Source organism: Lagopus leucura, unplaced genomic scaffold (genome assembly GCF_019238085.1).
Source record: "Lagopus leucura isolate 7727_CA_CO unplaced genomic scaffold, USGS_WTPT01 Super-Scaffold_702, whole genome shotgun sequence".
Lineage (NCBI taxonomy): Eukaryota > Metazoa > Chordata > Aves > Galliformes > Phasianidae > Lagopus > Lagopus leucura.
Window position 1 is genome coordinate 11,503,529 of NW_024962254.1, and position 14,961 is coordinate 11,518,489.

Consider the following 14,961-nt stretch of genomic DNA (forward strand, 5'->3'; position numbering starts at 1 on the left):
AATATCAAACTAGTAGTTTCATCCAAGGTTCCAATGCATTTTATTCAAGTAATTTTTAGACTTCATACGAAAACTGTCTGTCAGGGAAGTTTTGGTATAGTGCAGAAGAGATAAGTTAACAGAAACAGGCTAGGGAATAACTGCCTTTTCTACCTGGGAAAAGAACTGAAAGAGAAAAGGAAACATGGTTGAAGTCAGCCTTCTAAAAAGTGACCATTAAAACAAAGGTGAGCCATCTGTTAAAGAGAGTTACTCAGAATGCACATTTTTTTATGGAAAAAGGTCCTTATACTGTAAGGTCCAACTAAGTAGTTAGTTGGGGAGACAAGGGCATTTCTATTATACATTCATCTGCTTTCCACATAAAGTCCGTAAACATAAAAAGTGCTCTAACATTGAACAAAAATTTTCAAGATTTGCACATTTTACACAAGGTGGGATGCTAGAGAGGCCTGCAGTAAGAAATGTGCAGAGATAGAACAGGAGGGAGTATGTTTTCTAACTAGGCAATGTCCTATGACCTGGACATTAAGAACACAGGGCAAAGAGAAGATGAGACACTGTAAAGCAAAGATGAGATAACAACGTGCTCCATTCATAAATGGGATTTGATTAATTCATATGGGAGGATGATTCTCTTGAGGCTAAGAGAGAAAGATCTGATGGAATTAATTATTTTTTCTCCTTACTGGAACAGTGCTAGAGGGTGTCACAAAATACAAGCATAGCCACAGATGAGCAGAATCAATACAGCAGTCTTACTAGTTGATGTATATATGTATGTATGTATGTACGTATGTATTTTTCTCTTTCCCACAAAAGGAACACAAAGAAGGAAAGTTGATTTGTGGCTTGAAATCTTTTCCCCATGTGTTTATAATTTCCCCTCTGCATTTGTCTCGAAGGACTGGTTCTAGTTATACAGAATCATGTATATTCTAATTGTAATTCATGGCAGAGGAGCATGTTAAAAGCAAGACTTTCTTTCAGAAATATATATCTCAAGAAAGTCTGCTTAGTTAGATACATTACAATAGTTTCCAAATTTATTTCTGCCGTAAAATAACTACAACAAAAACAATCAGGACAAAATACAGTGTAATTGTATTTTCTATTTGTAGCCTCCATGAAGATAACAAAAAAAGTTTAAGAGTGGGAAACCATTACAATTAAAGGAGAAGCAAAATGATATGAGAGGAGACTACAGCCCCAAATTTGGAAAGGTGATATATCTGTAATCCCAGATGTTCTGGAGCTGGTCCATATCATGTCACAAAATGAAATGAAAAGTCTGGTAAGCACAACAAACGATTCATATCCTGGTACTGGACTTGAAACACACGCAAATAAATAGAATAAATAGAAACATTTTGTAAAACATTGGACCCTGCCTTATGAGGTACCTTGAATTTGCTTTGTTGCGTCCTCCACTGGAATGAGGTTTTGCATTCCAAGGATGAATATAATTACTGTCTGTTGGAAAGCAAGAACATTTTTAATAGGTGAATATCAAACTCTTTAACTCATATCACCAGCTGCTGCAAATTAATGATAAAGAAAGGAAAAATAGCAGCCAATTTTAAAGCAGCAGAGCAGCTGTTGAACTCTACATAGCAGTTCCTACATTGTCAAGCTAGCTACTTACCTCAGCACACGTTGCAAATAGTTTTAAGTCCAGCAAGTGCTCTCTTCAGGTCTACACTTTGTGAGTAAGCTTGGAAAACAAGTGCAGATTCAACTCAGGACACAGCCCAGAGTTCAAATCCAAGTATTCAAGATTGAGTGCTCGTGGAAAACAATTTACCTATATAGGCATTTGAGCAGTGTAAATACTGCCCGCAGGGATGAGAATGTGTGGCCAGAGGTAAAATAAAACTACTGACTCAGGGCTGTATGCTGTCCTCTGCCTGTGGGAGCTGGGCCACAAGTACAGGTTAATCATCACACAGTGACTCTGGCTAACAGAAGTGTACATTTTTGATAAGTCAGAACTTCTTTCCTGAGGTTACAAAGATTCCAGGATGAATCCTCATGGCCAATCATCAACTCAGAGATACAGCGTTTCAAAAATCTGCTCCAAATGCAGAATTCAAAATTTGATGGAGTTGAAAAACTATATTAGATACTAATAACTATTACAAAGCCTTAGAATGAGTGATACTAGAAATAGCAGAGATTACAAAGATTTCTTTTGTTTTCTATTTGATTACTTGATGATATAAATCTATGTTATAGTTTTATTTTGAGTCTCTGTAGTACAATTAATGGTGGCTGTAGATGACATTTAAAGATTCTGGATAAAAAGTGATATTTATTTTAAGAGAAAACTGACACCTGAATATAATATTACTGATATTTTTGCTGTTCTTAGTCATGAACAGAAGGCCATAAAGGATTAAACACATCTAGTGTTAATGCTAATTCCCCCATACGTCAGCATTACAGGGTAAGATCTAGATGATTTCAAAGGGTATCATGAAAATTTGAAAGTGGAAAAGGACAAAAATCTGAAATAGGAGGAAGATTTTTCAGAGTTTCAGTAGTTCTATAGAGAGCTGGAGTTCACAGCTGCACAAGAGGGCTTTTATTGGTTATTAAATACTTTTTCTTTAGTTCAGAATTTTGCCTGTTCATCTTAAAAATATATATATAAGTATATATTTTATATAGAAGTAATCCTAAATTTGTGTAATATCACAGTTCACAACTATAAGAAATATATTTAAAGGTACTAGAGGCACATGATCTTTCTTGACTAAAACAGTTTATCAGTCATTAATTTTCCATCACATTTGAAATAGGATTGAGAACTGCATTTGCTAGATGAAGAAGATAAAAGATTAACAGACCATGTACAAACTTGTTTGCATGAATTTTGTAAGAAATTTGTAACAACTACTTCGGAATTGTAACAGGATCTTTCCTATCGCAGACTGGAGACCTATTTTTCTACAAGAAAGAGAATGACTGTGACTGTAAACCCTGAAGAAAGGAATTATAGGATTTTTAGGGCACATTCACTCCCATGGGTTGCCACCAAGTGGGATCACTGTGGGTCTCCTCATCTCTGTTGATGGTTTTACTGTTTACGGATGTGGAGTGTGGTGAGAATGGAAAGCAGATTCCTGGCTTTCCTATTAATTCAGACTTCATTTGGGGAAGGAAGAAATGAGCAAACTTCATTTTTAATGTTTCTTAGTAGGGTTAGGAAGGAAGGATGTAACATTTAGACACATACATAAATCTTTTTTAAAATCGGCACCAGAGGGCAGTGGGCATGGAACAGCCTGCCCAGGGCAGTGGGCACGGCCCCGAGCTGCTGGAGCTCAGGGAGTCTTTGGACAGTCATACTGTCTGATTTTTGGGTAGTCCTGTGTAGAACCACGAGCTGGATTCAGTGATCTTTAAGGGTTCCTCCCAGCTTGGTATATTCCATGACTAACAGAAAAATTAGGAAAGCTGTAATTACTGAGCACCGTGGACTTCTCTCCATGCTATCCTTTGGATGTGGAAAGCTTAGTAGTTTTATTAAGTCTCTCGTAAATAAAATACTTGCCTAATTCATGCAGTAAAAGAAATAAGAATAGCCTTGTTCTGACAGGAAGGAGACAATTCAGCAGCTACGTGCCCCCGCTAAAAAAGGAAGGCTAAAATTAAGTCCAGTTGCAGGGAAACTCAGGCCTGTGCATCCAGAAGTCTTTCATCTGGATCAAGCTACCTTTTCAGTCTGTTCAGCTGTACTTGTAAAAAATTAGAAGTGGGGAAAGATAACGGTCTGAGAATGGAAGGGAGCATTTTCAGCAGGGCAGGGGCACACTTGGCCAAGACCAACAGACTTTTGACACCAATCGCTCTGCAAAGGGCACTTCATGCAGGATACCAGCAGTTTTGCACATGCAAGCAAAAGAGGCAGATCTCCCTGTCACCCACAGGGGTCAGGAATGGAGATGGAGCCTGCAGGGCAGCAGGAGGGACTGGGATGGTCTCAGACCCCACAGCGGGGCAGGTCAGGGGGGCTCAGGACGGCTCTGATTTATGGGCTGTCTGGAGAGGAGGGTTGGGGTGGCTCAGCTCCTGGCAGGCCCCACAGGAACTCACAGAAGCTTCCAGAAGGTGCTGCAGCCAAACCCAAACCAAACCACAGCTATGTGAACTGCTTCCCAACTGGCCTGCGTGGAAGTCTGTGACCTACTTACAACACCATGGCAGAGAAACTCACCTCCTACCTGATTTATTTCCAAGAATCATGTCTTACTGCTTTTTTCTTTGTTTTCCCTTTTCTTTCCTGTCTGGTGCTATTTAGTCTGAAGACCAGTCTGAGGTGAGCCCTCTCTCCAGCCCCGTTCTCCCCCAGACCAGCTGATTTCCATCTCAAACGCCAAGTAGACAAGTCAGCTTTCTCTTAATATATTTGTCTCCAAGCTCAAATGCACTTTGATAAAGTATATTCTTACACTTCTCTCAGCAGAACAGTCCACCAGACACCAAAAGCCTTTCTGAATAACCCAGCTCCCCGCAGCAGGATCCATCAGGACTTCTTTATGGGAGGCCTCGGCATTTTGCTTCTTGTAAAGAGTGAGAGACAGCTCATGTCCTGGACAAGCTGTGATGAGGGAGAAGCCCACAGCTGGGCAGAGCTCAGTGCTGGGTCTGCAGAAAAGCCCCACGGCTGGGGCTCCTAAGCTGCAGCCCTTTATGGACAGGTGCGTTTTGAAACAAAGCTTCATCAGCTGCAGGGAGAACACTGTCCAAAGATCTGCGCATATAGTATGGCACAGCATGAACCCCACTAAAAGCTATGCAAAATAATAATATGAAAGCCTGAGCACCAATTTTTCTTGTAGAGAAGCAGGGGAAAGGCAGTAAAGAAGGGAATCAATATCCCATGCAGTCTTAATATGTTCTTTTTCATTTTCTCTCTATATCTATTTTTTAAATATCTTCTGCTTTTGAACATAGGTTGCTTTCTGCTGCCTCCTCTGAGAGTATCATATTTTTGCTGAGGCCTCTACTCGGGTTTGTGGCTTCTGAGCATGATTTGTTTCTTAACAGCAGTGTCTGCAGTTCCAGCTGAAGCCAACTTCTGATTATGCATTTTACCAGATAATTTACTCAAGAGAATAAAACCGCCATAAATATTGCCTTGGAGGTTCCTCTCATCACCAGAATCACAATTACAGTTAGGTCCTGCATGATGTGGAGTAACCATTAGCAAAGGCCTAAGCATAATTTCTGGGTGCTGAAGCTCAGGCAGTGCTCATACAGGTACGGATGATGGATGAGCCTGGTGAAGCTGTGCGGTGGGCATGCCAGTGTTATGTGCTGCTCAGTAGCAGAGCAGCAGACGTGCCATTCTAGGCTGTGTTAGTGGAGGAAGATGTGTCTCATGTATTTTCTCTGTCTTTTAGAAGCAGACTTCAGAGGGATGCTCCAAAAGTAATGCCTCCTACTTTATTATACTGACCTACAATGTCAAAGGCCGATGTTGGTGGTATGACAGTAGAGATGGAACCTTCCTGCCACTGTTCCACTATGTTCTGTTGCTATGTGACAGATGGCAGCAGAGGGGCAGTCTGACAAGATGGCGTCTGATCTACTACTTGATGTAGTGATTGGCAATCCTGCCTATGGCGGGGGTTGGAAATTGATGATCTTTGAGGTACCTTCCAATCCAACCCTGTCTATGATTCTATATGTTTCCATGATTCTATGATTCTATAGATATGGAAGCGTTCAGGAAGCAAAGGTGTGTATTCCTCCACATGGAAAAAGTTGCACCCCTTGACATTCACTGACTCTTGGTGAAACTTAATGGAGGCCAAACAAGGGATGTTGGCACACTGAAAGTTGGTCAGTGTGGGCAGCATTCCCCTAGCAACAATGCCATCCTAACAGCTGTGAAAAAACTCCACACGTGCAGATTTTTATGAGCACAGCATCATAAAACACATAGCTAATAGCTTAATAAAACACATAGCTAATGGTGGAGACTAAGCTGAAAAATACTGCTTTATAGCTGAGAATTTGCTCTCTTCTATCAAATAGTGTTATGCTCCTTGTATCTTTTGTAGTTTCCATGGAAATAAATAGGAGGCGTTATTTTGGAGTGACCTATGTAAGGCTGCATAGCAGACATGTAACAGAGATATTGTCTGGAATCATGCATTCTCAATGTCTCAAGTTGTGCCAGGGAGGTTTAAGTTGGATATTAGGAAGAATTCCTTTATGGAAAGAGTGCTCAAGGGGTGCTCAAGCATTGGAACAGAGAGTGATGGAATCTCCAACCTGGATGGGATTTCCCTGTGGACATGGCATTAAGAGATATGGTTTACTGATGGGACTTTGTAGACCAGGTTAATGGTTGGACTTTATGATCCTGAAGGTCTTTTTCAGCATGAATGATTTTATAATGTACAGGGATTCTTCTGAAAAGAAGGAGAGAGGTAAACAGTAATGACTGTGGGTTTGAGAAGGCTGGCTTGAGGAAAAGAGCATGGGATGGAAGGAAATGCAGTGGCAGTAATGAAAAGAAATGCAGTTGCAGAATGCTTCAGCCTGATACCAGTGACATCTTTCATAATCTGCTGTCTCAAAGGAATTTCATATTAGGTTCTAAGTCATCTGCCTGCCCTGAGCCTGGGCCATAACTGTTCAATGAATAAAGTTTGAGAATCCTATCCCATGCTCTCCCTTGTCTCACTTCTAACTGAACTCTCAAAATCTTGTTCCACGCTCTGCAGTCAGTACTACAGCTCCACGCAGCATCAGTTCCTGGTCTGTACAGAGTAGCTAAAAACTCATTTTTATGCTGAGTTAGCAGAGAGGGGGATGGAGCAGAGTCCTGGCACTAAGCCGCATAAATATTTTTCTCTTACATTAGGCCCTATAAATCTTGTTTGTCTTCTTAGGAATTGCGTAATGCATCAGCAGATTTTTGAGGGACGGTATTTCTGCCCTGGTCTAAAATCTATACAATATGGAAGTCTGAGTTGCTGCCACTGCTCTTTCCCATTTTCCAAGCAAAGAGGATTTTGTTCCTGGAAGCACTGTTTTTTTGCTAAGAATGATAACCACAAAATTGCTGTTTACATCATGGATTTGTAGGGAACAGACAGCAAGTCTCTTTCTTGTCAGTGTGGAGAAGAAGCTTGAGCCCCCAGGTTACTTCAGTGGGAGGTGGCTGGCCATCTGAGCTGGTGTGGGAAGCATCCACCACTGGAATGTGACACCAGCAGTGGTTTTGCTGTACCAGGAAGGGCTGCAGAGTGCCACAGAAGAGTGAATTTCTTGGCGTTGTTTTGTTATACATTAAGCTTTGCCTGAAGTTTGTGCTCTCTCCTGCTGTCCCTCAAGAAGCTTTTCCAGTTTGAGCATCAGAGATTAGAAAGAACAGAGCTGACAGTACTGACAGTAATCCAAACCGATAAAGAAGCTCTGTAGAAAGAAAAAGCCAGACGCCTCATCTGATTGCTACGTTCCAAGAAGTTCTGTGTGTGTGGATTTTGTCCTTTTAATGTTTTGAATCTGCTATTTAGCATTCAGTGGAAGCTTTAGTGTTCTGTAAAAGGAATTCAGTTATTTAATATGAATCACTAGTGTCTTTTCAAATGAGGTAGAAAGTATCCCTCTTTGCTTTTCATACAGATTTAAGTAAATACGTATTTGTCTGAATCTCAAATGTATTAATTCCACACAACTCTCATGGTTTTACCTCTGCTAAATTTTACAGGGTTCTGATGTAAACGTTTTAAGAGATCCTTGGATGTAAAAATAAAACACCATGATTGTAGCTGTCAGGAGAAATTAATTATATACGCTGCGTTTTCCACTTGTGCTTAACTGAATATGAATATGAAATAAAACCTTCAGATTAAAAAAAAAGCTATAGAATTACTCTCAGTTCTTACTTTGCAGCCGTAACAACACTGTATTGCTTGCCACAGCTTATGTTTCTCTTCACCGTATCAATAACAAGTCTGCTTTTGGAAAGATAGAGTAGATGCGAGCAGTTGGAGTAAGAATAATTGGTTTCAGGAAAGCAGACCACAGCAAAATCAGGCAAGTGGTAGAATGCTACTTTTGAGAAAATAATCTAAGAAAATCTAGGAGTGTAGGACAGAGTACCCCTAGGAGAAGCAAAGTACCTAATCTGTATAAAGGCAATCTCATGAGCAAGAGAAAGCTCAATAAAGATACCACTATACTTGAAGTTATGTGAGAATGTGAAGGATTTGAATAAAAAGTGGAAATGTTATGAAGTAGGAATGTAAAATATCAGCAGTATCGTGGACATTGAACAAGAAACCATGAAATCACTTAATTTTTAAAGGGCGCACAGAGCAGTAAGTGCATATTGGCTTTATGATGATTATACACATCCTACATAGCTTCATCTTGTCAGAGCTTCTACATTTGGCAACATCTAATAACCAAAGATGAGCAGGCCGTAGAAGCAGCAGTGTTGTTACTTCTGTTCTTGGAAAATGCTGTCTTTCTGTTTTTCTAAGATAGAACCTAAAATACATTTGTTGCAATTTTCATTAATATGGAGGTTAACATAAGCAAGGTACTGTATGATCACTGGTCAATAAGTGACAGCACATATCTAATGAGAAAAGCAATCATCAAACAAGTTTTAGCTTTAAAGGTGACTGTATGCTTCGAACACCAGCTCAGTCAGGCTCACAAAGTACCTATATTCAGATGATAAAACATGAGTTAGATACAAAGCACAGAGCCACTGAACGGAGAACAGGTGTGTAGTAGGTCACTCAAGTTAAGATCAGCACTGGAACATTGACGGGTGGCCATAGACAGGAGGGTGTCCTCTGGGCACTGCTCCCACCACAAATCGCAAGCCTGCCAGTGTCACTGACAGAGCGGAGATGTGCTGTGTGCCTTCTTGCCAGAGGGACTTCTGTTTAACTAGTAAGCAGCTGCTCGTTCCCCTCCTTCAGTACTCTACAGATGATGAAAATTTCCCTTATTTTGCAATTCATGAGTATTCCAAAAGGGATTTTGAGGGAGTATTTTGAAATAATGTACAGATAGACTTTGATTTCTTGGATTTCTCACATCTTCACCCATCTAGAGCGCTGCACATGTTCCTTAAGATCATAAGCTCTCCCTTCAGTCCGGAATATGCGGTTACTTTTTGTGCCAGAATAAACTAATGACCACATTGGATGGTTGCTCTCAGAAAGTCCCAGTCGAATGGATGAAGTGAAGACGTGTTGTGTCCAGCACCTTTGTGTTTGTAGAAGCAGTTGCTGGCTTCTGTTTTCTGGCATGCGGAGTGGCATTTGCAAGTCAGCTCTATTACACGATGATTTCAGCTTTCTCTTTTGTGCTATGGAAGTTGCTCATGCTCAGTTTTCATTTTTAGTTTCATAGATATTTTATTATAGCTAGTATACAAGAAAGAAATAGTGAAACTTCCTTTCAGAATCAATTTCTTTGCCTGGATGAAACAGAAAAGGAAAATATTTATATGATTCTGACTAGTAACACTGAAGCTCTGATTTTCTTACAAGTTTTGGGTCAAAAATATATCACTAAGAAAAGTGCTGACTGAGTCTAGGATTTCAGGTCACTTGGTACTCATAATTCATGGGCACTAGTTAAGAAATATGAGATTATCAAACTGACAAACATTCTGCTCAGACGAAGGATTGAGAAGGCACACAGATTTGTGCAGTAGCTTTGCCTTTTACCCTTATGGCGTATTTTGTGATGCATGCTGCATACCTGATATAACATAGGCCAATCCTTAATTCATTCTTCTTAAGCTCACTGAGATTTAAAGTAACAAATAACAAGGGCAAAAGCTCCTCGGTTACAACCTATTTCACTTCTCAGTAAATGAGGATCATAGCAGACACTTCAGTTTTAGAAGTAGGTATTGCAAACAGGTTTTCCATTAGCTCCAGCTCATCTGGTCTAAAAGCTTCTGTTGTCCTGCCCTTTCTCTGGAATCTTTCCTCACTGCATACACTCGGAACCAGTTCAGGGTCTGTATTAGAAAACATTCACTAAATCTCAATCTATGAATAACTATAAAAATATTAAAACGTGTGTTTATCAGTGTCTTCAGAGCTGCCCAATGGTGCTGCTGTTAGTTAACCCTGCTCTGCTTTGGAAATCCTTCAGTGGGAGCCCCTGTTGCCTATGCACAGGATCCATCTATTTGGCTGTGATACTTTAAGATGAAAGCAAAGGATATGATTTTGGTTACAGTTCTGTCTGCAGGATTACTTTGTTTTGGATCAAGGAGGTAGAGCTTGATGCAATGTCAACCTCTGAAAACAAAAAAATATTAATGTGTTTTCTCAAAAGAGAGGAGTGTCAGCATCACTGTGTGGTCATGCTGAAGGATGTGCTCTCTCTTTCTGAGCTTCCCAGGTTTAACATCTGATCCTGCAATTCATGGTAGTTGGAGAACCCACGCTGGTATGATTTGCAGTTCCAGGTCCAAAAAGGATAAAGGGCAAAGGATGAGGAGACAGCATATACTGCAAGGTAATGAAGGAGTTAAATAAATAGCTTATTTTCTACGTCCAGTGCAGGTAATAAGAAATGCGACGTCACATCCCAGAATAAAAGGGAATGAGGAGTCAAACGAGCAGTAAATCTTGAATTCTAACTGCTGATCTCTAAACGCAGAGCTGTGACTTTGTTAGTCCGTGGAACTCAGAAGTGTTATTCCAGTTAGACATACAAAACAGTTACTAAGCACTGCTATAAATGTTCTGCATTGAGTTGCTGAACACCAACTACCTTTGAAACTGAAAAGTTATTAGATGGTTTTGTGCCAAATTGAACAATAGAAAACAAGAATTATTTTTACCCGAATAGTTGATTAGGCCTCAATACTTAACACAGAATTGTAACAGAACAATTCGACTGTAGTTCTTCTGCAGTACAGAGCTATTATTGTCTGCTGGTTGCTTTGTTCTGTGCTCCAGATTGCCACTGGCTCTAACAGCAGAAAGAAACCATGAGCTGCAGTGGTTGCAGTTCAGGAGAGCTCTGGGCTGAGTGACTGTGAGTAGTAAACATGGGGCCAGACAGAAACTCCCTGGCTGCAGACCAAACCCAGCGCTGCTCTTGCCAGCAGTGGGTGAGCAGTTTTGGTTTTACTTCCCTTTGCTTTTGCCAAACCATTCTGTTCAAAAAAGAGTACCTGGAGGTACAGGAATTTTGAGCCAGTATTCTGCACACAACGCTCTACTATACCAACAAAAACAGTGCCTTCTGCAACAGAAATAATGAAAATCATAAAAATAAGATACAGGCAGGCTTATTGTCACACTTAATTTGATCATTGTTCCTGCCAACACAAGATAATTAATTACTGGGCCCAAACAAGAGTTTTGTCACAAGTCATTTTTAGGAAGCCTGAGCTTCAGGTTTGTATTTATCTCTGAAAAAATGCCATTGAAAAAATGCCATACATATTTACCTTCTGAGCTTAAGCTTTCAACATTGCAATGCCACTGTCAATTCATCTTAGGCCAATTGCTTGTGGAATTACCAAATACCTGCAATCTTCTCAACACTATTAAAATATGCTTCTGAAGAAGTGATTATCCAGCTCTGACCAAAGCTTGTGCACTTGGTTGGATGCTCCAGGACCCAAGGTACACAGCTAAGAAGATTACGAGTAAGCAGTAATATTTGTATTAAGAACTTTGGTTTCTTGGGAAGTATAGGACTTACAGCTCAATTTCCTTTGTTTGCTTGTTTAGGGAATTAATCACCTTTGCAAATATATGTAGCAATTCAGACATGCATTGAACTAGATTTTCAAAAATACTAATGAAAATAAGGAGTGCTGGGTACTCAGGTTCTCCATATATTTAATACTAAGCCACAAGGTAAGCACTGGCATATTTTTAAGAAATGGTAAAATCCTGTATGGTTCAAATCATAGGGGAAAAGACACAATTATTATAGCTGTTCTATTATGACATATATATAGGGTATCCAAAGACTTAATACATATTTATGCATATATGTATATATATAAGGGAATGGGGGATGAAGTGGGAAAAATATTCTTGATGTGAAATGTTGAACATGTCCTGCTACTTGTCCAGTTAGATGGAAATTGGAAGCTTTGAGTATTGTTCAGAAACTACACTGAAACACAAAACTGAGGATTTCTTATGTGTTTCCCAATTCCAATAGGAATCAGTTGCATCTCCATAACGAACTGCATAGCTCAGCATTAATATCAGAAAGGAAATCAAAAGTGTGCATTTTCCTTCAAAATTCTGCCTACTGCAGTTTGGTTTGACTGATTCCATTCACAAAATCAGTGCATTACAGAATGTCTTCTAAACCAGTAAAGTCTTTAAATGACATCCCTACTCAGCTTGGAACTTCACTGAAATGCTGGAAATTTAAAGTATCAAGATGATAATTTTGCAACAAAAATAGGATAAAAGCAGGAAGATTGGCTATCTAGACAGAAATAGAAAAGTAATTTAAATTATCTGTCAAACTTTTCGTTTCTTACTTCAGCCCATAGTTCTGTGGCACAGCATGCACAGACTACATGATATATTCAGATTCTCTGATTTTATTATTACATTATTTCAACAGCTATAGTAGAATTCCACAAGAAACTTAGGGCCTTAACATGAGATATTTAAGATTCATGAATATGGGATTTTTTTTATTTATTTATTTATTTATTTTTTGTAATAGTCTACTGCACCTTCATATTCCATATGGAAAAATATTTTTAAGTATTCTGAGCATTTCAAGTACCCACTTGAAGCGAGCCCCAGTTCACTGGTACAAGAATCTACTGTTTGTCTCAGCAAAGCAAACAAAAACAAACAAACAAACAAACAAACAAAAAACACAAAACCAACAACAAAAGTATAATTTTTATTCATTCTTACATGGCCATCATTAAGTTACAGGAAAAATTAGGATTGAATTCCATTACGTCTTAATTTGACTTTAATACCAAGATTTGTGTTTTAAGGAGCTAGATGCCGAGCTGCTTTGAGAAACATCCATTTGTGTTGTGTTGCGTTGCTCAAAGTACTTTGTATCACTGAAGACTGCTTTCTATTGACTTTCAGCTTGCACTCCCATCAGCTACAATGCACAGGATAATCCTTAGGGATCCCTTCCCACTTGTGATACTCTTCTGTGATTCCCCACAAACTTGAGTAACTGTTAAAAGCCATAAAGCTGGCTGATCTAGTGATAGCTATCATAATCAGATGCTTTGATATGTTTTTTAATTGCATGTGTCTATGTCACATTTCAAAATGAGTCTTACTCCAGCAATTTACTGAAGTGTTGCAGCAATGCTTATCCAATGGATAAACATTATTTAAAGGTCTGGTTTTATTCATTTTGTTCTCATGATGAAATAAATGTGCAAAGAAATATTAGCATACATAGGTAGACTTGCAGCCTTGCTGTGCCTAGGCTTGCTGTGCTTAGTTCCTGTGTTTACTAGAATTATAAGGAAAAAAAAAAAAAAAACCGAAAAAACTGATGGCTTGCTAAGAAATAAGGTTGGTTGTGCTCACTGACGCCATCTCCAGGCACTGAAAGAGTTCGGTTTGGGCTGAATTACGCGGTAGTCGAATTTAGGCTGCTCTCTAGGCTCGAGTTAGAACTCTGAAGTCAAGGAGACCCCTAGTGGTAACATCTTTGTTAGAATGTTTGCTAACGGAACGATTTGCTGCTCCGAGATCCTTGCGCACGTCTGCGCTTTAGGGTGGGGAAGAATAAGGCTGATTTGTTTCTTTGGTAGAGCACGATTTTCCACTGTTATAAAAGGAAAAATGAATGTTTTGAAAGTGTTCACGGGACTTCAACTCTGCTCCAGTACCACAAATCTGACATCAGACACTGCTCTTGGAGAAGTAGGTAAAATAATAATTACTGGCACCGAAACCATTAAGTTCCACTGTGTCCCACTGTCATAGACAAGATATGGCTATTTCTATGGTTAAACAAGATCCTGAAGGTAAACAAGCTTACCAACTTAGTCTGGATTCTTTGGGTTCAGTGGAAGAGTTTCATATAGGTTAAGTCTTTCTCGATTCAAATAAGGATTTAAAACAGATGAAAGCAGCCAGGAGATAATTTTAGGCACACAGGATTGGAAGGAGGCTCTGAAACTTTGGTAGAAAACGTATGTCAGAGTAGATTATGATAGATCTAAGTGTAGTGGCATGCCTCAGCTTTTTGTTTTCAAACAAAATGGCCAAAATTATATATGATGGTTCTCTCTATATATTAGTTCTGCATTTGTTTATGTTTGCAACTGTATTCATTAATAGTACTCTTCAAACAATAAAATTATTTAAAATATTTGAATGAAATTATATGAAATATTTAAAAGATTTAAAGGATAATGCTCAGTAACAAATCACAGTCTTGTTACTGACTGTAATATTGCAAGTGTAGCTGGGCTTTCTTAAAACAATGCTCTTATAACTGAGCTGTATGCAGAAATTGTCCTTTCCTGAGTGGAAAAAGTTTGCAGCAGTCACAAGAGTAATAAATGCAGGCAGCACCCAAGCAAGTAAGAAGTGCAGCACTTATTGCATTCATAGATACAGGGAAGGGCCAATGTTGTTTCAGTTTGAATTGCATGGCCCCCATGATGGTACATTGTGACTTCTGAATCAGAGCGTCAATTCATAACAAGTAATCAAAAAATATGTTTTTCTCACAGGAGATGTATATTACATAACAGAGAACACAGATTAGAAAATTAAAAGCATATTTTTAAATGATACGTTTGGCAGTGTTTGCTATAGATGTCTCTGTTCACCCACAGCCTTCTGACTTTTCTGGGCTCATCTAGGGAACTGTTGCACTATAAACATTTAAACAACACCTGCCATTACTTAATGCTTAGATGAAAAAACTTACATGGACTCTCCTTCCCCTATAGCTGTCACAATGACTCCGACCGACCTG

At 39.2% G+C, this 14,961-nt stretch overlaps 1 long non-coding RNA gene across 1 annotated transcript in view; it reads right to left on the reverse strand.

Annotated features, from left to right (window-relative positions):
- LOC122175182 overlaps nt 1-1,448 on the reverse strand; it is a 10,609-nt gene extending 9,161 nt beyond the window's left edge. Inside the window, exon 1 of the long non-coding RNA XR_006177328.1 lies at nt 1,404-1,448. This is a non-coding gene — a long non-coding RNA (uncharacterized LOC122175182). The remainder of the gene's footprint in view (nt 1-1,403) is intronic.
- Nucleotides 1,449-14,961: the final 13,513 nt, after the last annotated feature.